This window comes from Hyla sarda, chromosome 6, assembly GCF_029499605.1.
Source record: "Hyla sarda isolate aHylSar1 chromosome 6, aHylSar1.hap1, whole genome shotgun sequence".
NCBI lineage: Eukaryota > Metazoa > Chordata > Amphibia > Anura > Hylidae > Hyla > Hyla sarda.
Window position 1 is genome coordinate 225,504,935 of NC_079194.1, and position 27,739 is coordinate 225,532,673.

A 27,739-nucleotide genomic window follows, 5' to 3' on the forward strand; every position below is an offset into this window, starting at 1 on the left:
GGCTGTACTTTGCAATGGGTTGTATCCAGGGCTCGAGTCCAGCAGGAACACGTGGGAATGGAGTTCTTGCACTTTTTCCACAGCAGTAACACTGTTCCCATTAGCAAAAGTCCTGCAGGACCAGCCCTTAAGTGGGAATCTTGGGAGTTCCCGCACTTTTTTCCCAGGACTTGACCCCTGGTTTTATCTAAGTGATCAATATGTTATACCTAGATCAGGGCCTGAGGAGTATGACACAGGGATTTAAAACCCCTGCATAGTACACCGCCCTCTCAGAACCGTCACTAAACAGAACACAGAGTATCACCTTTGTCCAGAGTGTTCCTTTAACTGGGAACAAAATAACAAAATAACATATTGCTTCTGTTTCACTTTATTAAACAACACTTTGCCAAACTATTTTCTTGATTAAAACAAACACTTTCCACAAATGAACCATCGGGCTGAAGAATCCTATTAACAGTGCTGAGTTGCCTTTTTTTTTTTTGTTCTCATTGAAATGCCACAGCTGTCACTGAGATATATGGTGCCAGATAAAAGGTTGTGTTGCTGCAGCCATAAATTAGTGTCGTGTTAATCCAAAGTTGAGACAAAAATTTTCACTTATGCTTGAGTGAATAGAGAACCTGGTGATAGCATCTTTGCAAATCTATTAAAAGAAAATATGAATGAGGATCAAGATAGCACTTAAGATGGAGACTTCCTTTATGAGCTAGAAAGCTTCTCAGTGATTCTAAGTGAGGATAATGAAACTGCTAAGTGAACCCTTCACCATTAGTAATTGATGAAGGAAGTGGGAATAATATATAATCATTTGAATCCTGAACAGTAGCCCTGTAGAAAATAATCCTGGTTCAGGCCATGTGCACACAGTAATATCGGCTGTTTTGTTAGCTGTAAGATGTCCGGAAAAGTGGGTTTTTAATTTAAAAAATTTGGTTATGAATTAGCAGATTTTCTTTTATTTTTGGATGATTTTTTTTTTTTTTTTGGGGGGGGGGGGGCTACCAAAATAATAAAAAATGGTCTCTAAAATGCAAACAATTGGCTAAATTTTAGCCAATTTATATGTACGAAATATATTTTTTTCACTTTATCCTCTATACAGGGATCTGGACTTCTTTAGGGTGATTCCTCAGGTTGCTACCCTTGGAATTGCCTTAAATAGTCAATGACAGACAAATCTAAAGCACAGTACCAAAGCAGAAGACAAATGTAGATAGACATGCTGAGACTTGGGCAGGTGGCATTCACTTACAAGCAAAAGATGAGTAGGACAGGGAAGGAAGAGTTCCCTTGTTGGAGTAAATGGTCACAAAGTCAGGATAGGCATCAGAAAGATATGGTCAGGAAATAAGCTGTGTCATATACTGAGAAATCAGAACAGTAGACCACCTCTTAAAGTGTACCTGTCATTAACAAAAACCTTTTTATATAATGTAGAAAATATTATATGTGTATTTGTAATAGACATTGTTTAAAAAAGTTGTATATTTTTGTCCCTGCAGCTATTGCATGTGTGTCTTTGTGACGAGACCAAATACAGGAAGTGTTAATGGACAAGCAGGGCTCTGTGCACTGAGGACAATCAGGGCTCTGTGCACTGAGGACAAGCAGGGCTCTGTAGACTGAGGATGAGCAAGGCTCTGTACACTGAGAACAAGCAGGGCTCTGTGCACTGAGGACAAGCAGGGCTCTGTGCAGTGAGGACAAGCAGGGCTCTGTACACTGAGGACAAGCAGGGCTCTGTGCAGTGAGGACATGGAAGGCTCTGTTCAGTGAGGACAAGCAGGGCTCTGTGCACTCAGGACAAGCAGGGCTCTGTGCAGTGAGGACAAGCAGGGCTCTGTGCAGTGAGGACAAACAGGGCTCTGTACACTGAGGACAAGCAGGGCTCTGTACACTGAGGACAAGCAGGGCTCTGTGCAGTGAGGACAAGCAGGGTTCTGTGCAGTGAGAACAAGCAGGGCTCTGTGAGGTGAGGACAAGCAGGGCTCTGTGAGGTGAGGACAAGCAGGGCTCTGTATACTGAGGACAAGCAGGACTCTGTACACTGAGGACAAGCAGGGTTCTGTGCACTGAGGACAAGCAGGGCTTTGTGCAGTGAGGACAAGCAGGGCTCTGTGCAGTGAGGACAAGCAGGGCTCTGTACACTGAGGGACAAGCAGGGCTCTGTACACTGAGGGACAAGCAGGGCTCTGTACACTGAGGGACAAGCAGGGCTCTGTACACTGAGGGACAAGCAGGGCTCTGTACACTAAGGACAAGCAGTGCTTTTTGCACTGAGGATAAGCAGGGCTCTGTGCACTGAGGACAAGCAGGACTCTATGCACTGAGGACAGTCAGGGCTCTGTGCATTGAGGACAAGCAGGGCTCTGTGCACTGAGGACAAGCAGGGCTCTGGACACTGAGGACGAGCAGGGCTCTGGACACTGAGGACAAGCAGGGCTCTGCGCAGTGAGGACAAGCAGGGCTCTGTACACTGAGGACATGCAGGGCTCTGTGCACTGAGGACAAGCAGGTCTCTGTACACTGAGGACAAGCAGGGCTCTGTACACTGAGGACAAGCAATGCTTTGTGCAGTGAGGACAAGCAGGGCTCTGTGCACTGAGGACAAGCAGGGATCTGTACACTGAGGACAAGCAGGGCTCTGGACACTGAGGACAAGCAGGGCTCTGTACACTGAGGACAAGCAGGGCTCTGTGCACTGAGGCTCTATGACCCCCCCCCCCCCCCCGGCTCACACAGCAGGATGATTGACAATTCAGGAGCCTGCACAGGGCTTGTCCTACCCTCACTTACGGTATTTGGACTCCTCACAGAGACAAACAGGCAATATCTGCACGGACAAGCATTTTTCACCCAAAAATATACAAAGTTTTAGATTAATGTATAGTACAATTATGCATATAATGGTATTATCTACATTATGTAAAAAGTTTTTATTAACGACAGGTACATCTGTCCAGCTTATTCCAGTACCTGCAAGGTGACAATAAAGGCCCCAGTAGAAGATGAGTACCAGTAAAAATGCCTAGTGCAGTGGTGGCTGTGGCAGGTGAGCGTGAGTGTGACCTCTTACCTATTATATTATTACCTATTATACTACTGCTCTCTATGGTAATATTACTGCAACTGCTCTTGCCCACAGTGTACACAGCACAAACATTAGTGACAGGATGTCCAGTGTAAAGATAAAAATATTTCAGGATTTCCTTACATATATCTATCATTCTAAAAAAAAAAAAGTCAAAACCATGTTTAAAATAAAAATAAAAGGTCAATCTTAAAAATAAATGGAAAATTCCCTGAAACTCTAATATTGTCCTACAGACCTCTAGACGAAGAATGCCTACAAGAAAATCGTTACCGTGATCAGCAAGTGTCACAACTCAAGAGCTGAATTGGACGCATACAGTATGTTTCACCTCCTCATGTCTGGAATTGTTAGAAGGGGATAAATCACTCTCTCCTGGGTCACAAGAAACAAAGGCCACCGCAGGTTCAGAGTTTACTGGGCCATGCGTTTTACGGGGTAAAAATAGGCTACTTTTCACTTTCATGATATGTATATATATTCTATAAGAGAAGTGATTTGTCTGTGTGTGTGTCTGCTCCGGCTGCTGCTAATGAAATGAAAAGCTTTGAATGATGACACCAAGTCAAAGAGCTTTTATGAGTTGAAACATTGGAGACCACCATGGCTTACACATACGTTTCCAATTTGTGCAGTAATGTTTTAGGTTAGGGGTGTGCGGGACCCCCACTGTTTTACTAAGAGAAGGTATTAGAAGGGCTTTCTTGTCTGGTGCATAAAATGTTAGTTCTAGTTTATTGCAACACAAGAACCGTAATTTACAGGAGTGGTTGCACAATTATTGCTCAGCTCTTTATTTCAGCAGTTACTCGAATATAGACATTTATGTATGTTTAACCTCTGATCGTCCTCAAGGCAGGTGATATGTGTGGAAATGTAACTATATGCTTGTATGGATGAGCATGTCACACACCTGTCAGCCTGTACTAAACCATTCCTGTACTATTGCATCCTACAGGCCCATGCACACTGAGGAACTTTCTTAAGCAGATCAGTGCCAGCTGGAATCAGTGTTTATTTCTTATGGAATTTTACAGCAGAAAGAAGCATTGGAAATCCACATCCCATTGACTAAAGAATTATCATGTTTATTCTTCCGGCAGAGTCTGGATCTGTGTTGGAAGTTCCACTACAGAACTTCTGACATATGAACAGAGTAGCATAATCTTATTGAAACCAATGGGAGGCTGCTGCAAGCAGTTTACCACTATGAGCATGGGCCCATAGAGTATGTTCACAGGGCAAAAAAAATTGACAAAAACTGTGTTAAAAACTACATGGTTTCTATCTCCCATTGACTTCAATAAGGAATGTTTAATAAACCACATAGTTTAAGAAAAAATCCACTGAAAAAGACCTACACTGAAAAAAGAAGTGATGTCACATTTTAGAACAGTTTCACATGGAGGATTATCCTGAAATCAATAGGATCTTGGAAAAAATGCATGAAAAGCCATATCAAAAACTACATCAAAATTAGCACCAAAGCCGCACAGCATAATGATTTTGAGGTATAACCTTTCAGAGCAGTTTTTGCCTATGTGAACATACCATAGTTGTGGTCTTTCATTTGTAATTGGATGTAACAGAATGTCCCGATAATGTGCTGTCTTAAGAGTTGTGTCTGCCTGATCAAGGTGGAATTTACAGCCTGGCCCCTCCTTTATCAGTCAGGATGAGAAAGAGCAGCCGCTCAACAATGTAGATGTTCCAATCAGAACTGATCACTGCTCCTAAAGGTAAGAATAATGATGGTTACAGGTTGACAGTTTGTAAATCACAAAGTAAAGGTCCTGAACCCGCTGCCTTCAGCGGGTTTGGAACACTGTCTAATTTGAATGGGGGCCTCCAGACCCCGGTTGTGGCATACCCCTTTTCTCCTAATAGAAAAAGATAATTCAGCCATGCCAAATGTTCCTTTGTTCTTGTTCCTTCAGCCACCAGTTATTGAAAATGTTTGGGCACCTTAAGGCCCCTAGTGCTGTCTAGTAAAAATGCATGTTAGGGTATACCTTAGGTTTTATACAGAAAATAACCCCACAAACTAAATATAAACTTTATTTGTTGGCATGTGTTTTTTTTACATCAAGTAGAGGAAAAAATTATGGAACCATGAACCATCAGTTTGTTCCACCTTCTCAGGCTTTTATGACACCTGAATTCTTTGAGGCCTGGACCTAACTTCTGATAAATAATATTTTACCTTTAATCAATTTAGCTTAAATCTTCTCGAAGAGCAGTGAGATATAAATTTTTCAGGATGGAAATTTCCACCAAGATTTTTCAGTCCAGACTATTTGAGATCCAGACTAGTTGTGACTGAATTGATAAAAAGCTTTAACACACTTTGCCAATTTTTTATTGGCTAAATGAGGAAATAGTGTTGAGATAATGATCACAATCTCCCTTGGTCATTTATCTGACCGATAACCCCATATCAAAAATGATGAGGAAACCTGATTGATTTTTTCTGGTGCTCTTTTTATATGTTTCAGTAGAAAAATATAAAATAAACAATAGAACTCTTTTAAATATTCTTTAATGCACCCATGTGTTTTCCATTGATTACTTTACTATTTTCTTTATACTTGCACCATATTTTACACTAGGAACAATAAACATCTTTTGCTGCTTTCCACTTTGAATTTCCTGGAGTTTTATAATATGTGTCATGTCAGGGGTTGGGATCAGTCCAGCCCTTAATCTTGCCCCAACCACTTTCCCTACCTACATAGACGGTCTGCTCTAAACAGTGGCCTCCAACTGGGTGACGGTCCCTTGGATGACAGGCCAGGTCAACAACACAGACAAAAAGGTACAAAATCAGCTGACAAAAGGGTAAATCAGGGACAAGCCACATAGACCTAGAGAAGCACAGTACTTAATCAAAATAGGAAGGACGAGCTAAATCAAACCAGGAGGAAAGTGAAGTACAAATTCAGCAGGTATGAGAAGGGCCAGGAAACAAGCAAAGGTCAGATTACAGCAGAACAGGTCATGAACACAAGAAATACAGAAGTCAGAAACACTGGTGACTGGAAGAAACCTCATCATATGATTAAGGTACAAGCCACTGGGAGGCGTAAGCGCTGGCACCACGGCTGATTAACCTGGCACTCATCCCTACTTATTGGCTAGGCCAGAAGTGTCACACAGTGACATCGTAGGACCAGGACGACAAGCATAGACTCCGACCACCAGAGAGAGAACCAAAGGCGGTGCCGGAGCAGGGCAAGGTAAGTTTATTACACTGATACAATATACAACTCTTTTATTAGGGCCATATTTTCTTTTGCAAGCACTTTCCCTTTTATGTTGACAGTATTTTGCATTATTTGACTTGTGTCAGTATTTTTGTTTAAAATGTAAATGGAAAGACGGTTTCAAAATTATTTCCTATAAGTCCCTTGTGCTGGGGTTCTGCGCCCTTGTAAAAAGGATTTATATATTTGGATAGAAAAAGTTCTTAAAGGAGTAGTCCGGCGCGCACTTTTCTTATTTTATCTTATTAACGCGCTATTCAATGTTCAGGCTTATACCTGAACTTTGCTGTGACCGGGCTGCAAAAAAAAGAAAGAAAACAAACTTTCTCTTGCCTGCCTACGCGCCCCCGGAGCTCCGGTACAGGTGTTTGGTCGCCGGGCTGTTTGCTTCTTACTTCCTGTTAGCGCAGCACGTCACACGGAGCTTCATCCTATCACCGGCCTAGGCGGGACATCGCTGCGGCCGGTGATAGGCTGAAGCTTGGTGTGACGTGCCAGGCTAACAGGAAGTAAGAAGCAAATAGCCCGGCGACCAAACACCTGTACCGGAGCTCCGGGGGCACATAGGCAGGCAAGAGAACATTTGTTTTCTTTATTTTTGCAGCCCGGTCACAGCAAAGTTCAGGTATAAGCCTGTATATGCAAGAAAGAAAAACAACGGGCACCGCCAATAAATATAACTGGGTGCAAAAAAGGACCACTAATGCAAATGTCTAGAAAAAAGAAGAGAGAAAAAGCTAGTGGCCATGAATTATTGCACACCATCCAACATGATCATATATAATGAATGTTTATTATACACAAATTATCACAAAGACCCAAGAAAACACATATAATTAAAACCATTTAAAACAGAAATGACACATGGGTTAATTCATGCAATAATTCATGGCCACTAGCTTTTTCTCTCTTCTTTTTTCCAGGTATAAGCCTGAACATTGAACAGCGCGTTAATAAGATAAAATAAGAAAAGTGCGCGCCGAACTACTCCTTCAAAGTGTTGTGTCAATCAGTCATATACCCTTTGTAATCTACTAATTCGGTATTCATATTTTATATTTTTATCATTGTCCATAAAGACTGTAGATTTCACCAGAGAAGTACCAACTTCATAGTCTGAAGCAGGAGAATCCCCTGTTGGACCCTAAGCTAGAGTGGTCCCCACCTTGTATCTAGTTTTAACAGAGATTTCTTTCTACAGGTATCTTGTTCACCGTAGTCTACCACAGTACATTGGTTCCATGATATATTATATTGTAAAATGAAACGTGATTAAAAATTACAACTGCTCCCACAAAAAACAAGCCCTGATATGGCTCTTTCAACAGAAAAATGTAAGCATAATGGCTCTTAAAAGGAGGAAAAAACTAAATTATTTGCAACATTAAAGGGGTACTGCGGTGGAAAACTTTTTTTTTTAATGAACTAGTGCCAGAAAGTTAAACAGATTTATAAATTAGTCAATAGTGAAGAAGCAATAGGCAGGCAATGCACTGAAGGTAATGTAGAGACAAACAGTCATAAGGTGTAATACACACTCTGCGGCAAACTCTGGTCTTGTAGATATAAAGATGCTGTTGTCGGGGGTGCTGATTAGGAATATCCAAGTGGTATATGCAATATCACAGTGAGAGAAAGAAAATCGCACTCACCCGAATCTTCAGCAATGTAGTAGCTTTTATTGCATGTTAACGGCAGTGAACAAACAAACGTTCATGGCGGGGAGCGAGAGTCAGCCGACCCTCCTGACGCGGGACACACCTGTAGGAGCGACTAGTTTCGCGTCACGTGATTGACGCTTCTTCCGGCTCTGGTACGTCCCTCACAGGTAATGTCCCTCTTTATATCCTTACAGGTGTAGGAAGCCATAGAAACCAAACAATCGTGTCATATCAACTATCACCATTAAAAACATTAGGATACAAAAAGGGATTAATACCAATAAGAATAGTAGACTTCACAAAAATGCAGAATAGTCATTACGTTCATTTAACCCCATATTCCCGGTGGCATTTAGTTTCACTATCCAGAGTGCTTCTCTGCGTAACAGATAGTTATATTTATTCTCTCCGGGAGGAAGACTGGTAACCCTTTAAAGTCCGGCAAATTTTAGGCCCTCAGTCCTATTTCCATGGCATTCAGCCATATGTGAAATTAGTCGAGGAACTCCTTTGCCACTTTTAAGGGAATACCAGTGTTCCCTAATACGGGCACATAGTTTACGTTTAGTTTTGCCCACGTAGAAAAATCCACATGGGCAAATAATACAGTAAACTATGTGAGTGGATTGACATGTAATAAACTGGTTGACAAACACATTATTACCTCCAATGATAAAGTTTCGTGTTGCAAGATTGTATCGACAATATTTGCAATTACGGCAGGGAAAATTACCTTTAGGTTCTGTTTTGTTAATCCAGTTTTTATTAGTAGCCTTTTTGTTTTTTCTCTTTTTAATAAAATCACCTATGGTGGTAGATCTCCTGAAAGTTATAATCTATTTTTCTTTTGCCTTGGGACCCAATTCATTATCTTGCGAAAAGAAGAACCAATTATCAACAATACTTTTCTTAATAACATTGTTGATAGGCGAATTCGCAAAAGAAAATACAATTCTATCGATGTCAAACTTTCCATTGAAAATGAAACTGGCTATAGGAAATCCATTGCTAAGAACTCTATATTACACTAAAATAGTTCTCATCCATTGCATATTAAAAACAATATTCCCTATAGCCAGTTGTTACGTTTAAAAAGAATTAACAGCGACCCTATAACATATGAAGAACAGGCAAAAGAACTTTTTGACAGATTAAAAAACAGGGGTTACCCCCAAATAGTTCTAGACAAAGCAGAACAAAAAACACGAAAATAATTGCTATTTCCAAAGAAAAGGAGAAATGTGAACACGGTTGCTAACAGCAACGACAATAGAATTGTATTTTCTTTAGCAAATTCGCCTATCAACAATGTTATTAAGAAAAATATTGTTGATAATTGGTTCTTCTTTTCACAAGATAATGAATTGGGTCCCAAGGCAAAAGAAAAACAGATTATAACTTTCAGGAGATCTACCACCATAGGTGATTTTATTAAAAAGAGAAAAAACAAAAAGGCTACTAATAAAAACTGGATTAACAAAACAGAACCTAAAGGTAATTTTCCCTGCCGTAATTGCAAATATTGTTGATACAATCTTGCAAAACGAAACTTTATCATTGGAGGTAATAATGTGTTTGTCAACCAGTTTATTACATGTCAATCCACTCACATAGTTTACTGTATTATTTGCCCATGTGGATTTTTCTACGTGGGCAAAACTAAACGTAAACTATGTGCCCGTATTAGGGAACACTGGTATTCCCTTAAAAGTGGCAAAAGAGTTCCTCGACTAATTTCACATATGGCTGAATGCCATGGAAATAGGACTGAGGGCCTAAAATTTGCCGGACTTTAAAGGGTTACCAGTCTCCCTCCCGGAGAGAATAAAGACAACTATCTGTTACGCAGAGAAGCACTCTGGATAGTGAAACTAAATGCCACCGGGAATATGGGTTTAAATGAACGTAATGACTATTCTGCATTTTTGTGAAGTCTACTATTCTTATTGGTTTTAATCCCTTTTTGTATCCTAATGTTTTTAATGGTGATAGTTGATATGACACGATTGTTTGGTTTCTATGGCTTCCTACACCTGTAAGGATATAAAGATGGACATTACCTGTGAGGGACGTACCAGAGGTGGAAGAAGCGTCAATCACGTGACGCGAAACTAGTCGCTCCTACAGGTGTGTCCCGCGTCAGGAGGGTCGGCTGACTCTCGCTCCCCGCCATGAATGTTTGTTTGTTCACTGCCGTTAACATGCAATAAAAGCTACTAGATTGCTGAAGATTCGGGTGAGTGCGATTTTCTTTCTCTCACTGTGAGATTTGTAAATTACTTCTATTAAAAAATCTTTATGTTTCCTGTACTTTTTAGCAGCTGTATGCTACAGAGGAAATTCTGTTCTTTTTCAAGTTCTTTTATGTCTTGTCCACAGTGCTCTCTGCTGACACCTGATGTCCATATCAGGAACTGTCCAAAGCAGGAAAAAAAAACATAGCAAACCTATGCTGCTCTGGACATTTCCTGATATGGGCATCAGGTGTCAGCAGAGAGCACTGTGGACAAGACAAAAAAGAAATTAAAAAAGAACAGAATTTCCTCGGTAGCATATAGCCGCTAAAAAGTACAGGAAGGGTAAAGACTTTTTTAATAGAAGTAATTTACAAATCTGTTTAACTTTCTGGCACCAGTTGACTTATAAAGACCTAAAAAAAAAAAATGTTTTCCACCGGAGTACCCCTTTAATGGTTCAACCCCTTAGCACACCTTGACATAACAGTACTAGCAGGGCCTTAGATAGTAAACACACTATAACTTACGTTTACAACATGCTTATTGCATTGTCATTGCCATTCTGCCCATCTAATCATAAGAGGGTACATTTATGTACATGAGACCTAAAAGTGATAAGGTAATATTTTCATGTCCAGTATTTGTAGGATGGGCACCCAGACCCCATTCCGCTGCTGGGCCCTTGCCACTCTTGTCCAATACTGGTGCCAGATTATTGGAATACTGTATATGTGTAAATAGACTTAGACGAAAACATGAAAAAGGTAACAGTCATTTGTGAACTTTCATTTGTGTGTAACTTTCAGTTAACCGCACCACAAACGTAAGAATTATTACTCATTACGCTATCAGGAAAAAATTTAGGAAATATCTCTGTTTTTATAGGACTTGGGTTTCAGCCATCTGCTTTGTTTTACAATAGTTTCTCAAACATTCTATTTTCACTGATTATCTGGACAAATGCTATCTCTGGGCAGGGGAAGCGTAAGTAAGTCACGTTCATAAATAACCAGGTTTATGGCATTGTCTTGGTTTATCGATACTCTATAAATGACAATTGTTTGTAAACGCAAAAATTATTATTAGGGTTATATATGGGATACGTCACCAGCTGCTTTGAAAATAAGAATATTAGAAATCATGAGCAGCCCCATGACCTTATAAAAGTATAAGGCTGCAGGAAGTCTCAAACCACAGTCAAAGGCAGCGCTGCCTCAAAGTGTTGATAATATCATATCCTAAGAACATATATAAAAGTATATGATTTGTTGCACCTGGAAGTAAACTTAATGCACACCTGTCATTTGAGGAAAAAAATACTTTAGGCTAGTATAGCCTTTAGCTTATATTTTCCTCCAATAAGCTAGTTTCAGGGTCCCTGTTTGCTCTGCACAACTTCCAGCAGTCCTCAACAAGGAGTGTGCGTCCTGCAAGCGTGAAGCTTGCCAGCACTACAAAATAGAGAACTTCTATTTTCTTACTTTCCCCCCAGACATGTCTAGTCCTTGATAGTATTGATGCTAAAGCCCTCTTCTCTGTTATGGATTCATATGTATGACAGAAAGGAGGGCTTTAGTTAGGAGACTGCTAAGAACATTAACAAATTAATGCTATGAATGCCCCCTTTTACCTCACTATACAAACATCTATTGCCCCTACTATTCCTCCACTAAACGCGCTGTTCAGTGTTCAGGCTTATACCTGAACTTTGCTGTGGCCCGGCAATCACTGTATGTAGGAGACTGGAGCTGTCTGTTGATAGAGATGGAATGCCACTGACAACAAGGGTGGGGGGGGGGGCAGAGGGAGAGGGGGTAATTAGTTTTTTTTCCAGAGAGAAGACCCTGGTTGCCAAAACTAATTGTTTTTGAATAGTTACTTTGATGTTCAGCGTCCCTTTACTGTAGTAAAAAAGTAGTTGTAAATTACAGTGATCATTTAAGGGGCCCTGTTTAGAAAAACATTTTTAAATACCCTTTTTAGGGAACTTAGCGAAAACTGTGGCACAAGAGATAGCCCCTTCATACCCAAGGTTAAAGGGGTACTCCTCCCCTAGACATCTTATCCCCTATCCAAAGGATAGGGGATAAGATGTCAGATCGCCGCGGTCCCGCTGCTGGGGAGCCCGGGATTGCCGCTGCGGCACTGCGCTATCATTACTGCACAGAGCAAGTTCGTTCTGTGCGTAATAGCGGGCAATACAGGGGCCAGAGCATCGTTACATCATGGCTCCGCCCCTCGTGACATCACGGCCCGTCCCCTTAATGCAAGTCTATGGCAGGGGGCGTGACAACCGCCACGCCCCCTCCCATAGACTTGTATTGAGGGGTGGCGGGCCGTGACGTCACGAGGGGTGGAGCCGTGACGTAACGATGCTCCGGCCCCTGTATTGCCCGTCATTACGTGCAGAGCGAAGTTGCTCTGTGCAGTAATGATAGCGCAGTGCCGCAGCGGCAATCCCGGGGCTCCACAGCAGCGGGACCGCGGCGATCTGACATCTTATCCCCTATCCTTTGGATAGGGGATAAGATGTCTAGGGGAGGAATACCCCTTTAAGTAGGATTAAAAAGAAGAAACACAGCAAAAAGGTTCTTATAAATGTAATCAAAAGAGATGTGGTACATGCTCACACATAGAAGATGGCAAGCAAAGTATAGTAAGTGTATCAACAGGTGAGAGTGTTCCTATTAAATCCCATTTAAACTGTGCAAGTGACTATGTGGTTTATGTGTTGGAGTGTCTGTGCGGGACCCAATTCACAGACACTCAGAAAACGCATAAACTCACATAGGTTTAATATGAAACATAAATATTTAAAACACTGCGTTTCACGGAACTTTGCTATGCGCCATAATGCGGATCCAGGGTTGCTCCGAGTGATTCCCGTAGAACAAATAGAAAAGGTTTACGCAGGTTTACGCACTCTATGCAGAAGAGAACGTTTTTATATTTTTAAGCTGAACACATTGGTCCCGAATGGTTTAATGAAGTCATTGAGTGTCTTTGAATGTTTTTATATAAGAGAGTAAAAGGCAGGTTTTTGTATTTTGTAAAGTAATTGAGGAATGTTTCCCATTGGGAATGTGCTTCCAGGTGAAAAGGAGGTGAAAATGAGGTATATAAGATGGCCACAGTTAAGGAACAGTATATCCCTGAGGAAGGGGAATAATCCCTGCAACGAGTACATTGGTTGAAGGCTAGCAGGAATTGAGGGGAGTCACGGACGCATAGACCCCTGAAGTGAGTGCGGATAAGCTATTGGAAATTCACTGTATAAACTTTAAGTGTAAATTGTCCACTCTCCAATTTTTGTATTTTTAGCTTTATTTTCTCCACTTCGGGGCGGTTTGGAGCTGGTCGAAATGGATTGCAGCGGACAAGGGTCCACATGGTATATTGGATTACAGGCGTATCAAGTGTGTGAGTGATTTGTAATAAAACCTCTCACCATTGTAAATTTTTCTTACAATTTTGTTACAGTTGGAGGTGCTTTGGTGGCGAGAATTTTTGGGACCGCTCCCAAAGGATTTTTCTGTGATTTTATACTATACACACAGCCCATAGCAGTTCAGTGTGTGAGATGAACTATGATTGGATAAGGCTGCCACCCCCCCCCCCCCCCTCAACATTTTGGAGGCCAGGCCAGCAGGAGTCCATAGTCTGTGCAAGAGATAGGGGGAAATGTGCTCTGGACAAATAGGGATACACATAGCGGCAGCTTTTTTAAACACATATAAAACATAATTTTTTTAAACAAAGTATATTAGAAATATTTTGTATTTACCATAAGGAGTGCATTAGCAAACATTTTTTATGAGAGTGCCCATTTAAGCTAGTTTCACAATTTAGTGCATTCATCAAGACTAGCACCTCAGATGTCTAAATGAATGCCCTGCCAGCACACAAGCTCGCAGGACTTTTGTAGAGGTGTGTGCCTCTACATTAATCCCTGGGTATCAGACTGCCTGTGCTCTCTCTCCCTGAGCTCATAGCTGCCGGAGATTTCAAACACATTTTACGCTTGCTATCAAGCTTAAACTGATTTGACTAGCAAGCCCACGCCCCCTTTGCGCCTCCTTCTTGCCCCTTCAAGTAAAGCCCCACCCTTCCACCTAAAGCTTTGCCAACTTGCGAGCGTGGTAAAGATAATCAAAAAGTCACATATTTTTGCACAAGGACCTTGCACAACTTTTTTGTAAAAAAAAAAATTCACAACTGTTTAAATGATAAATGCACCCCTTAGTGTCAATATTACAGCCAAAACACACAGACTTCACATGGATCTAATGACTATTACCTTGGAACCCTATTAGCAATCTATTGCGCTTCAGTAGAACCATGGTAACTCTGGGTCTTAAAATTGTAATGAAGATTGTTAAAGTATCGCTAAACTACAGATGTGTAAAACAGGCCTAAGTGTTGTTTTGAGTATAGGAAGCCTAGCTTAGACTGGGTTTGCATATATCCGACGTCTGGCATAGTTTCCCTCCGGCGTGCAACAGAGGGAAACTGATGCTATAACTGATCCCATTCATTTGAATGGGGCAGTTCACAATCATCCAACGTCTCAATTATGACGCCGGATGGTTGGACACGCCGGAGGCCACCAGACAAGGAAACACAGCTTGCTGTATTCCCCTATCTGCTGTCCAGAAACAATGAACGCCGGATGCCATACAACTGATGACAACTTGTCATCAGTTGTGGCATTAGTTGAGTCGAGATATAGGCTGAGTTAACCTATGCCGGACATATGTGAACCCAGCCTTAGAGGGTGCAGAGAACCGCAAGCTTATCTATTATATAAAAATGCTGTCTTATATATATAATGGCACATGAAGTGTGGATAATAGACTTTACACTGAGGCCCAGGAGCTTAACTCTACACTTTAGGTGGGAAAATAACAAAGTATCTTGATGAAACCAATGAAAATGTAAAGGAAAAGTAAAAGAACTCTAACTTTGCAAATTCTGCCCTTATGTCTAAGCCAATATTGCCAGTGATGCAAGCTGCCTATCTTAATATAATATATATACTTCATACTTATACTTACCTGTATACTTTGTATACTTAACACACTATACATGTATAAGGATATGTTCACACTGAGGATTCTGTGAGCAGAGAGCCCATCTGGCGACCGCCGCCAAAATACTTTGGTGGTAGGACTGCATGAACCAGCGCCATCACCATTGATGGCAATGCAGGGCTCATGGACTTCCCCGCAAAGAATGAACATGTTTTTTCTTTACGTGGATCAATTTAAATTCTTCAGTGTGAATGGGTCTTGTGGAAGACCCATTCACACTTATGTTGATGTTTATTGTGTGTAATTACGCTCACGGAATTCTGTGGGAATTACACAGTGTGAACATACCCTAACTGTACAATTCATGTGTGGAGCATACAAGCTAATATTTTTCTAAGCAGTGTCAGACCTGGTTTCCTTGGACCCAATAAAGGACAGGATTTTCAGAGTCCACTCTCCATCTATACAAGACAAGTGTAATGTTCACTTCTATTTGCATAAGAAACCTTATATGTATCATTGAACACATCAATAATAGATTGTAATAGGTGATTGTTTGGTCAGCTATGGTAGCAAATGGTTGGCTAAAATCAGGTCCAAAAGGGGTTGTACTCTGCCAGGCCTATTATTGTGCCATGGTCTACCAAAGGATCCTCTTTTACTCCTATAGGTCCTTAGACACTTCTAACTCAGGACATCTGTGTGGCAAGGAATTAGTAGCAACTTCCAATCTACTATGCTTTCTGGTCCTAAAATTGTCAGAATACATATTGAATGTACTGATTTTGTCTAAAAGGAAAGTGCAAAGAAGAGACTCCCCACCCACTATGAGTCTTCCCGCATGATAAGGGGTGTTTTGTTGTGCTTGGTACACTACATCACACTGTATTCTCATTTTTGCTAAAAGTGCCTGGTCATAAAAGCAAGCCCTCGCCAGAATACCATCATCTTTTCTTGTAAATCAATGTGTCTTTAAGGCCAAAGAGCAACTGCTACAAATTAAAGTCATCTCCTGGCAATAAGTCAGTGGAGCTGTGGTTACCGAGCTGACATTTTTTCTAAAACTATTTAAACGCTTCTGTTTTCTTTACCTAGTTTTGTATCAAAAAGCCCTTAATTCATTCACTTGAATTTTTCTTTTTCTTGTCCTATTAAGTAGAAACAGCTGTGGCTCCTTAGCTATGACAAGTATTAAAACCAGCAGAGGAGCTGAGGCATCCAGCGTGTTGCCATAAGGAGCACATCAGCATCCAGAACAACTCAAAGTAACCACAGAAAAGTGACAGAGTGAGCCCTGCGCTGAAGTCAGCAAATGTACAACTCTTTATTTTTAGTTTACAATGCACTTGAGACCTTAGAATATATTACGCTGAGACACTCAATTCACATTAACGGATGCAATCCAGAGGACAATATTAGAGCAAGAGGCCCATGGGGAAAACGTATAGGTTTGCTCCAAAAGAATAGAGATCATATTTAACAAATTCTGCAATATTTTTTCCAGGGTCTCCTAATTGTAATGTTACATAGAACAGAATATGAGAATTCCCGCTTTGTTGAAGAACTGCAATTTCCCCCCTTAAGGTTCATGCACACAGCTGTATAACAGCTCTATTTTCTAAGGGCTGGCATAAAGAAGAAATGATTCCGAGAGTCAGAGCCTTGGCCTTCAGGAGGATTATTTGGTATTTTGGTGGGCAGGCCATTCATGTTTATCAGCAGTGTTGGGCATTTTAGCTCTGTTCCATTTACTTAAATCGGAGCTGTCAGATATAAAAACTTTTTATATGGTGTACATCTTGGCAAAACAATAGTTTTTCTAATATACTTCTTTAACCCCTTCCCGACCCAGGACGTACCGGTACGTCCTGGGTCCTCTCCCTTTCAATAACGCAGGGCCACGGCGTTATATAGCGGGTTGGGCCCGGCACCTAGCAATGGCCAGGACCCTTGGCTAATAGCACGTAGCAGCTGTGCCGTGCGCTATTAACCCTTTAGATGCAGCGTTCAAAGTTGATCGCAGCGTCTAAAGTGAAAGCCAATCAGTGCCAGTTAGCTCAGTGGGCTGTTCGCCATGGCGTCCCGAACAGCTGGAGGACACAAGGAGGGTGCCTTACCTTCCTCCTCCATGTCCGATCGCCGAAGGACTGCTCTGTGCCTGCGATCCAAGCAGGAGCAGTCAAGCGGCAGAAACACTGATCAATTCTATGCTTTTCCCATTTAAAAAAACCAAAAAAACAGTGCAAATAAAAATAAATATATGTGGTATCGCCGTATGCGGAAATGTCTGAATTATAAAAATATATCATTAGACCGCACGGTCAATGGTGTACACGCAAAAAAAAATTCCAAAGTCCAAAAATAGCATAGTTTTGGTCACTTTTTTGTATCATGAAAAAATGAATAAAAAGGGATCAAAAATTCCAATCAATACAAAGATCACAGCGCAAAAAATGAGCCCTCATACTGCCCCATAAGTGGAAAAATAAAAAAGTTATAAGGGTCAGAAGATGACAATTTAAGACATATAAATTTTCCTGCATGTAGTTATGATTTTTCCCAAAAGTACGACAAAATCAAACCTATATAAGTAGGGTATAACTTTAATCATATGGACCTTCAAAATATAGAGAAGGTGTAATTTTTACCGAAAAATTTACTGTGTAGAAACGGAAGCCCCCAAAAGTTATAAAATTGTGTTTTTTCTTCAATTTTGTCGCACAATGATTTTTTTTTTCTGTTTTACCCTAGATTTTTGGGTAAAATTACTGATGTAATTACAAAGTCGAATTGGTGGCACAAAAACTAAGTAATCATATGGATTTTTAGGTGCAAAATTGAAAGAGTTATGAATTTTTAAAGGTAAGGAGGAAAAAACAAAAGTGCAAAAACGGTAGAACCCCGGGTCATGAAGGGGTTAAAAGAAATTCAAATTTTATTGAAGAATACTGCCTTTGAAAATCCCACCGTTAGGGGTCCCCATACCTCCTGGGACACTGATGAGTCCCACAGCAGCATGAGTGTGTCCAAGGGTCATGGACACGAGATGGCTGATTGACGAGGCGGCATGAGGAACACAGCTTGCAGCTACACTGCTGTAACACAGAGTTTTACCAAACATGTGCCTCCAGCTGTTGCAAAACTACAACTCAGAGCATGCCTGGACAGTCAAAGGATATCTGGGCATGCTGGGAGTTGTTGTTTTGCAAAAGCTGTAGGCAGAGTGAGGGAGGGGGAAGAGTCATCACAGTGCAGGGAAGAGATGGACACACCCCCTCCCTTTGACAAGATGGAAAATACATTGAGCAGCTATAATATGCTATTTTTTTTAATGAAATATGAGTAATAGAGACATAACAATTACATGTACATGATCAGGATGAGGTACTGAGTAACATATAATAGTTTTTTTTTTTGTTTTTTTTTTGTGGGATCTGACAGGTTCGCTTTAAGCCTTTGGGAAAGTGTTTTCCTTTTGGAATTACTATTCAATGCATCGAATCGTGCAATTTAGAATAGAAGACAAAAAGAGGACGCATTTTATAAATGTAACCCTAAATTCTTTGACCTGTCACCATTAATGAAATGTAATATATTATACATTAGCCTATTTGAATTTCTTTTCTAATATGCCATACTTATTCATAAAATGTTGTAACTTTATGTGTTAAATTAACTGATAAAAATTTTGGCTACCAGGGGTCCTCCTTCTGGCCCTGCCTCCAGTCTTGCTTGCAAATTGTCTCCTGCAGCAGCCTGGCAGAAACAAAAGTCAGGAAATGCAGGTAGGACCGCAGCTCAGCACAGTGTATAGAGTGTAAAGAGCTGAATATGTATTTCAGCTCCCTTTTCCTAGCTGAGCTAGACTGTAGAGCAGAGTTTCCCAACCAGGGTGCCTCCAGCTGTTACAAAACTACAACTCCCAGTAAGCCCAGACAGCCAAAGGCTAGGAGTTGTAGTTTTGCAACAGCTGGAGACACCCTGGTTGGGATACACTGTTGTAGAGTCATGATGCCTCAGTGAGTCATTAGTGCATAGTGCTAAATATTGTGGTAAACATTGTGCTGGATATTTCTGGTCTCGTTTGCAGCTGCTGGGCAGATCTGAGCACACTGTAGAGTTCAGTTAGAGTTCAGCGCTGAGGGGGGTGTATGCGGTCTCAGCCAATCACAGTCCATCACACACTGAACTTCTCTAGGCTGTATGTTCAGAGCAGCATAGCACAGAAAGGGTGGAAATTCTCCCCTGCAGGGCTTCAGATGATGTCAGTCCTGCTGGGTAACACTTTCCAGCATGTGGAGCTGACTAAGGCTGAGCAGAATATACAGCACAATATCAAGGTAGAAAACTAAAAAAATAATAAATAAAGGCAGGGTGGTTTATTATGATAGGGGGGAAGGAAGTAGGAAAATTAAAAAAAATTATCAAGATCATGACATGTTGTTTGCAGGAAGCTCCACAATGGCACAAGACATATGGAGTTTTAGGCACACCTTTATTGGTGTAGTAGTATGACTCTGCACAACTTGTAGCATGTACAAACCCTTTAAACTCATATCCACATAAGCTGCTCCTAGGAGGACAAATCTGAAGACCCCAACCTACGATACACTCTATGAGAAGATGAAGACCCTGTCAAAAACTGAAACCACCTGGAGATCCAAAAATGGAGACAATACCTATTGCTAGTGGTATAAGCTGAACATAATATGTTGGTGCTATGTAAAGGCTATTATTATTGAACTTCTCTCAATTTTAGTAAAATGACTTTTGCTTGAATAGAATCTTGTTGTGTTTTCAGGAAGGAACATCATTGGTTTTAGATATACAGTGTTAGTTTCAGGCTCTCGGGTCTTTAAGGTATAGTGCAAAACTCCCATAGGCTAGTAAGTTGAAAGATGGAGCATGAAGAATCTAGAGAGGTTATAATGAAAAGTCTGGTCAGAGACATGCTATAAATCTCTTTCAGGGAACTTCTTCCACCCCCCACTTTCTATAAAATACTTTTTGCAGCTTTTCATCTCTTTTAGCAGGGAGATGAGTTCATCATGTCATGATTATACAGTCTTTTCATGTACAGAACCCAACACTGTCTTTAATGTTCATCATGTCAGATCATGACAGACCAGCTGCATTGTTCTATTGTCTCGACAGCATGGTACTTCTATCAGTAATGGGAAATTTTCACTGTTAAATTTAATTAAAATGTGACCATTCAAGATATACATATATTAAAGGGATACTCCACCCCTAGACATCTTATCCCCTATCCAAAGCATAGGGGATAAGATGTCTGATCGTGGGGATCCTGCCACTGGGGACTCCCACGATCTTGGCTGCTACACCCCAGACATCCGGCGCAAGGAGCGAACTTCGCTCTGTGCCAGTTGACTGGCGATGCGGGGCAGAGGCTCATGACGTCACGGTCATGCCTCGCTCGTGATGTGTTACAGGCTCACCCCATTAATGCAAGTTTATTGGAGAGGGTGTGACGGCCGTCACGCCCCCTACCATTGACTTGCATTGTCGTGATGCATGGTCGTGATGTCACGCACAGGCGCGGCCATGATGTCACAAGCCTCCGGCACTGAACCCGACGCACTAAACGAATGTCGGGTGCAACACGGAGATCGCGGGGGTCCCCAGATGCGGTACCTCATCTTACCTCAGTTAGGATTAGACATCTTAACCCCCTATCCAAGATATCCTTTGGATAGGGGACACGATGTCTAGGGGTAGGGTATCCCTTTAAGATAAAAAAAAAATTGTGATGGATCTTGTGTTTAAAAAACAACAGTAACGGTGCTAACTTACAATCTGTGCCAGAATCTGCAGCTTCAAATCCTGTGTATCAAATATGCACAGGATATTGTACATGTGAATACACCCTTAAAGCGCAACTGTCATGAAGTTTGGGGCATATAACCTAACAAGAGTGTGTGTATTGTAAGGCAGTGCACAGGCACACAGAGGCGGCAGACATCGGGAGCGAGCACTTGCTCTGAAAATTCACGTCAGCGCCTCTAGCAGCGCACAGGCGCACGGAGATGCTGGGAGAGCGAGCGAGAATTTACTTGGCGCGCAATCACACAGCGGTCCCAGCACTGACATTCAGAGGATAGACTTGGTGGCTGCCGGGTATAGCGAACCCCTGGCCACGCCTATCGGACTGTTGGTGACTGCACAGAAAAGTGTTTTTTTGGGGTAATAAAAGCTGCAATAAAAAAGGTAAAGTAATGGTGAATACATATTAAACACAAAATACACACACTGTTGTTAGGTTATATGCCACAAACTTCATGAAAGCTGCTCTTTAAGGTTTGGAAACACAGGGTATAGTCTCTATAGCATAAGGGAACTCTTTATAGGGCTGCACCTCTGCTGAATAGGTAGGGAATACTAGAAGAAATGTGTGTAGAGAATAAAAGTGCCACAACAGAGCCCATTTTTCTATATATTACCTCTGATAGTACATCTTTACATGGGAGCTTACAATTTATGTAAACAAATTATAAAAATTTAGAGGGAAAAATTAAAGTGTACCTGTCAGATCCCACAAAAAAAGAATTTATATGTTACTCAGTACCTAATCCTGATCATGTATATCAAATAACACCTATACTTATTATAATAACACCTCTTTTCATTAACTCACGGTGATAGAAATCCTCTCAGGGGAAGGAGTGTGTCCCTTCCTTGCGATGGTGGGAGGTGATTGTTGTGTCTGCTCTTGCAGTCTTGTCCAGGAGTCATCTCTTGTCTATGACTCATGGACAAGCCTGCTGCTGCAGAACTGGTTAGTTTCCCAGTAGGTATGGGGACCCCTAATGGTGGGATTTTCAGTAGCTGTTTTCTATATAAAATATTAAAAAAATTTAAACAACCATATTACAATACATACAAAGTTTTTGGATCTGACAGTGCCTATTTAAAACTGATTGTGACTGATATAATGTAAGAGTGATAATCTGGAATACAAGGAGGCATCCATATCAACAGGTGCAGAGTTAAAAGAACCCTGAATTGTGGGTTATATATACTGCATATACATAATCACATTGTAGGGCACAAGCTGTTTCTTTGAAGGGCGCTTCTCATAAAATATCAATTAATTGCCCAGAATTCCGAGATAGGCGTTCTTCTGTTTATCTAAGTGAGTGACCGTAGCGGAGAACAATTAAATTCTTGTTTTAGTTCTGCAGACCAAACATTTGTCTTTAAATATAAGCTTGCTGAAGTCTAGCAGGTGTTGGTAAAGAATGAAAGCTCTCCGGTGAATGAGCTGAATCTGGCTGATTCTCATTGTACTCTCTACTTGGCCTTGATAGGACTCTTAGTACTGAATCCAGAAGCAAAATAATGCACTCCCCCACTCCCGTGTCCTTCACCTCAGGAATTAAAAGTTTGAGAGATTGAGAAAAGAAAAATCTAACACAGAAAATAAATCATCACCGTGACTCACATTTTGGTTTCAGATGCTACTTGTTAGGTCAATGCCTATTACTATGGCCCAAATATGGAGTCACTAACATGTCAGTTAATGACTCAGGAATCCTGTAAAGAATAATAGTAACATTTCTTTATTTTTGTAGCACCAGCATATTCCGCAGTACTGTACAGAGATTGTCAAGCTAAATTCTAATCAACATGTTTTTAATGCATGGGAGAAAATCTATGCAGAAAAAACATATCACTGAGATTGTGTTATATGTTTGTCTTTTATCCAATCATTGCTGAACTTCATACAAAGTTTTCAAACAGGATACAAACAAATATTCACCCGGTGCCAAAGTCTTTGGAAATCTTTTAGAAAATGGCATCTTTTCACCTGTAAGCTCCAGTAGTCTGGTGATGTTTCAGGAGAGTTACCTACCTTTCTTAAACCTGACGTCAGTGCACCCATCCACTATGTCACATACACAATTGATCTCGCGAGATCTCATATCTGTAATTTAAAATCACACGAAAACAATCATGTATTAGTTAAACATGATACAGTACATTAATATCATGTGATTTTAAATTACAGATATGAGATCTTGCGAGATCAATTGTGTATGCAACATGGTGGATGGGTGCACTGACGTCAGGTTTGAGAAAGGTAGGTAACTCTCCTGAAGCATAAAATAAAGGAGAGAGAAGACAAGGAGAGGACAGCGCCTCGTGTGATTCCGTGGGTATAATTCCCACTTTTACCCCCGTGTGATATGCGCTCACATAGGGGACTTTTGGAAAAGGCGTGTCACCCCTCCGTGTGGGGTAAGACGGGAGATCTCGGGCAGCAGCCTGCAGGAACTTGTCCGAACACCTCGGGTGGCGATCGGCAGGAGATAACATTGCTGGAGAAGGAAAAAGATGTTCTGCAGCAGGGCTGCCCTTCTGAGATCAAATTTCAGATAGAGTCCGATATGGTAAAGTATTCACATTTATTTGTGCATACATATAAGAACAGACAAGCAAGACGCGTTTCGGGGTTATGTTACCCCTTTCTCAATTGCAGGTTAAAAAGCAACGTACTCTCCTGAAACGTCACCAGACTACTGGAGCTCACAGGTGTATGAGTGTTCCATCTTTACCCAGAGGAAAGGCAAATAAGGACATCCAGGAACGAGAAACCTCAGATGGGGAAATAAGAGTTAAAGACGCCGTTTCCTTAAGGATTTCCAGAGACTTTGGCACCGGGTGAATATATATTTGTATCCTGTTTGAAAACTTTGTATGAAGTGCAGAAATGATTGGATAAAATACAAACATATAACGCAATCTCAGAGATACATGTTTCCTTTATTGTGTGAATTGGGACATATATTTGGAGGGAACCTCCAACTAAACACATGAGAGCCGCCCAAGGCGCAAATTAACCAGCCGTCTGATCTCTGTTATGTATTTAAAGGGGTTATCCAGGAAAAACTTTTTTTTTTTATATATATGAACTGGCTCCAGAAAGTTAAACAGATTACTGTTACAGTTAATTACTTCTATTAAAAAATCTTAATCCTTTCAGTACTTATGAGCTGCTGAATTTGAGTTGTTCTTTTCTGTCTAAGTGCTCTCTGATGACACGTGTCTCGGGAACGGCCCAGTTTAGAAGCAAATCCCCATAGCAAACCTCTTCTACTCTGTGCAGTTCCGAGACAAGCAAAGATGTCAGCAGAGAGCACTGTTGCCAGACAGAAAACAACAACTCAACTTTAGCAGCTGATAATTATTGAAAGGATTAAGATTTTTTTTATAGAAGTCATTTACAAATCTGTTTAACTTTCTGGAGCCAGTTGATATAAAAAAAAAAAAAAGTTTTTTCCTGGAACATACAAATACCCAGGAGCCTAAAGCTGCTGTGCAATAATGCTAACCACTGAACCCGTGAGCCACCTTGCTTTATATATATATATATATATATATATATATATATACATACATATACAGTCATGGCTGTAAATGTTGGCACCCCTGAAGTTTTTCTAGAAAGTTAAGTATTTCTCACAGAAAAGGATTGCAGTAACACATGTTTTGCTATACACATGTTTATTCTCTTTGTGTGTATTGGAACTAAATCAAAAAAGGGAGGAAAAAAAGCAAATTGGACATAATGTCACCAAACTCCAAAAATGGTCTGGACAAAATATTGGCACCCTTTCAAAATTGTTGAAAAATAAGATTGTTTCAAGCATGTGATGCTCCTTTAAACTTACCTAGGGCAAGTAACAGGTGTGGGCAATATAAAAATCACACCTGATAGCAGATAAAAAGGAGAGAAGTTCACTTAATCTTTGCATTGTGAGGACTTGAGAACCAAAACTGTGGAAAAATATCAACAATCTCAAGAAAGCCCATCTCCAGAGATCTAGATTTGCCTTTGTCCACAGTGCACAACATTATCAAGAAGTTTGCAACCTATGGCACTGTAGCTAATCTCCCGGTCGTGGACTGAAGAAAAAAATTCATGAAAGGTGTCAAGGCAGGATAGTCCAGATGGTGGATAAGCCGCCCCAAACAAGTTCCAAAGATATTCAAGCTGTCCTGCAGGCTCAGGGAGCATCAGTGTCGATATTTAAATGAAACGCTATGGAAGGAGACCCAGGAGGACCCCACTGCTGACACAGAGACATAAAAAAGCAAAACTACATTTTGCCAAAATTAATTTGATTAAGCCAAAATCCTTCTGGAAAATGTCTTGCGTACAGATGAGACCAAGATAGAGCTTTTTGGTAAAGCACATCATTCTACTGTTTACCAAAAATGGAATGAGGCCTACAAAGATAAGAACACAGTACCTAAAGTGAAATATGGTGGAGGTTCAATGATGATTTGGGGTTGTTTTGCTGCCTCTGGCACTGGCTGCCTTGAATGTGAACAGGGCATCATGAAATCTGAGGATTACCAATGGATTTTGGGTCGCACTGTACAGCCCAGTGTCAGAGATCTTGGGTCTTCCAGCAGGACAATGTCTTCCAGCCCCAAACATACATCAAAAAGCCCCCAGAAATGGATGGCAACAAAGCACTGGAGAGTTCTGAAGTGGCAGCAATGAGTCTATATCTAAATCCCATTGAACACCTGTGGAGAGATCTTAAAATTGCTGTTGGGAAAAGGCGCCTTCCAATAAGCGAGACCTGGAGCAGTTCACAAAGGAAGAGTGGTCCAACATTCCGGCTGAGAGGTGTAAGAAGCTTATTGATGGTTAAAGGAAGCAACTGATTTCAGTTATTTTTTACAAAGGGTGTGCAACCAAATATTAAGTTAAGGGTGCCAATAATTTTGTCCAGACCATTTTTCGAGTTTGGTGTGACATTATGTCCAATTTGCTTTTTTTCCTCCCTTTTTTGGTTTAGTTCCAATACACACAAAGGGAATAAACATGTGTATAGCAAAACATGTGTTACTGCAATCCTTTTCTGTGAGAAATACTTAATATTCTAGAAAAATTTCAGGGGTGCCAACATTTATGGCCATGACTATATATATATTTTATGTAGGGCACACTATGAGGAAAGCAGTAATACTCCTGGATTCGGTTGGTATTCAACAGTGAAGTTAACAATGGTAGAGTAGGGGCTTAAAGGATACACTGGGCATCTGTAGTGCAGGTTCTCTCAAAAATAGTACAAAAATAGTAGTCAAAAATATTTGAACATGCTGTGCTAATTTTCCCGGTAAAATGTTAGACACCATTCCAGAGTCCTGATGGCCCCATTTAAGTCAGTGAGGTCTGTCTGGCTTTAATGTCTGGTTTGTAACAGATCTGCCTGTGTCATCTTTCGATGATCTGCTCTAATGGCAGCATACTTTTTGTTTGTTGTATAAAATAAACCATAGTAAACTGTGCTATTCTATGCAGAGTAATTCAGTAAAAAAACATATACCACATAGTATATAGGTGCACTGAAAGCAGCTATAGTCAGCTGTAGTCGCTTATTCTCTCTATACTGCAGTATCTTTCTGCTGTGATGTGCTGCTCCCAAGAAATAAATTCAGAGGGTAGAAAAACCTAAACTATGGTACCAAGTACACTATTTAGTGTTGCTCGCGAATATTTGCGATTAGAATTTTATTCACGAATATCGCATATTAGCGAATATTCGCGAATATAGCACTATATATTCGAAATTACGAATATTCGCTTTTTTTACAGTATACATCACAGTGATGATCCCTCTCTAATACTAGTGTGTGAGACCGCCGGGCGAATATTGATCCCTCCCTTCTGCTGCTTCTATCAAGTAACACTGGTATACTTGATATAAAGTTCATACATTTTGAATACGTGAATATTACGAATATGCAAATTTAGCGAATATATGACGAATATTCGTCCATATATTCGCGAAATATCGCGAATTCGAATATGGCCTATGCCGCTCAACACTACTGCTTATGAGTGTATACAATTCTTAATGTTTTACCGGAGCTAGTAGACATTTTCTTAGTACCTGAATTTTTATTTCATGCGTAAGCAAAATTCATTGTAATAAAAGACACCTCAAAGGCATTCCTCGGCATAAAATAAGGAATAGGGGTGTGAGATGGGCTTCTACTTACAAATTTAGATTTTAGCGAATGTTCTTCGAACTCTTATTTAAGCAACATTACCTTAAAGTTACACTATGTTGTACCAGACTCTTAAGGTGCCCATAATCATTCTTTTGGTCAAAAGTTATCTTCTCCGACCTCCCCATACACATGAATTTGTTGTCTGTGGTAAGCCTCAGCCACATATTTCACTTCAACTTATTTCTCTGAGAACAAAGCTGAAATCCAACTTACCTGACCCTCATCTGTTGGGAATCAGTTGAGAGGCCTCCAAACAAATTAGACAGTTGGACAAACCTGCCAAAGTTGATAAGTTTGGCCAACATTTGTCTAAAGTGTATGGGCACCATAAGTCATGCACTGTCTCTCCAGGCCCTACACAGTCTGAAACACCAGGATACCATTTCTGCCACTTAGCTTT

General features: G+C 40.7%; 2 long non-coding RNA genes across 2 annotated transcripts; one reads left to right on the forward strand and one right to left on the reverse strand.

The window, feature by feature from the left end:
* Positions 1 to 371: 371 nt before the first annotated feature.
* LOC130276776 (uncharacterized) lies at positions 372 to 27,739 on the reverse strand. The gene is made up of 3 exons (XR_008845238.1): positions 27,553 to 27,739; positions 4,649 to 4,830; positions 372 to 649 (listed from the first exon to the last, which is right to left on the reverse strand). It is a non-coding gene; the product is annotated as an uncharacterized LOC130276776 (long non-coding RNA).
* LOC130276777 (uncharacterized) lies at positions 2,953 to 13,665 on the forward strand. The gene is made up of 4 exons (XR_008845239.1): positions 2,953 to 3,058; positions 3,334 to 3,535; positions 13,352 to 13,498; positions 13,580 to 13,665. It is a non-coding gene; the product is annotated as an uncharacterized LOC130276777 (long non-coding RNA).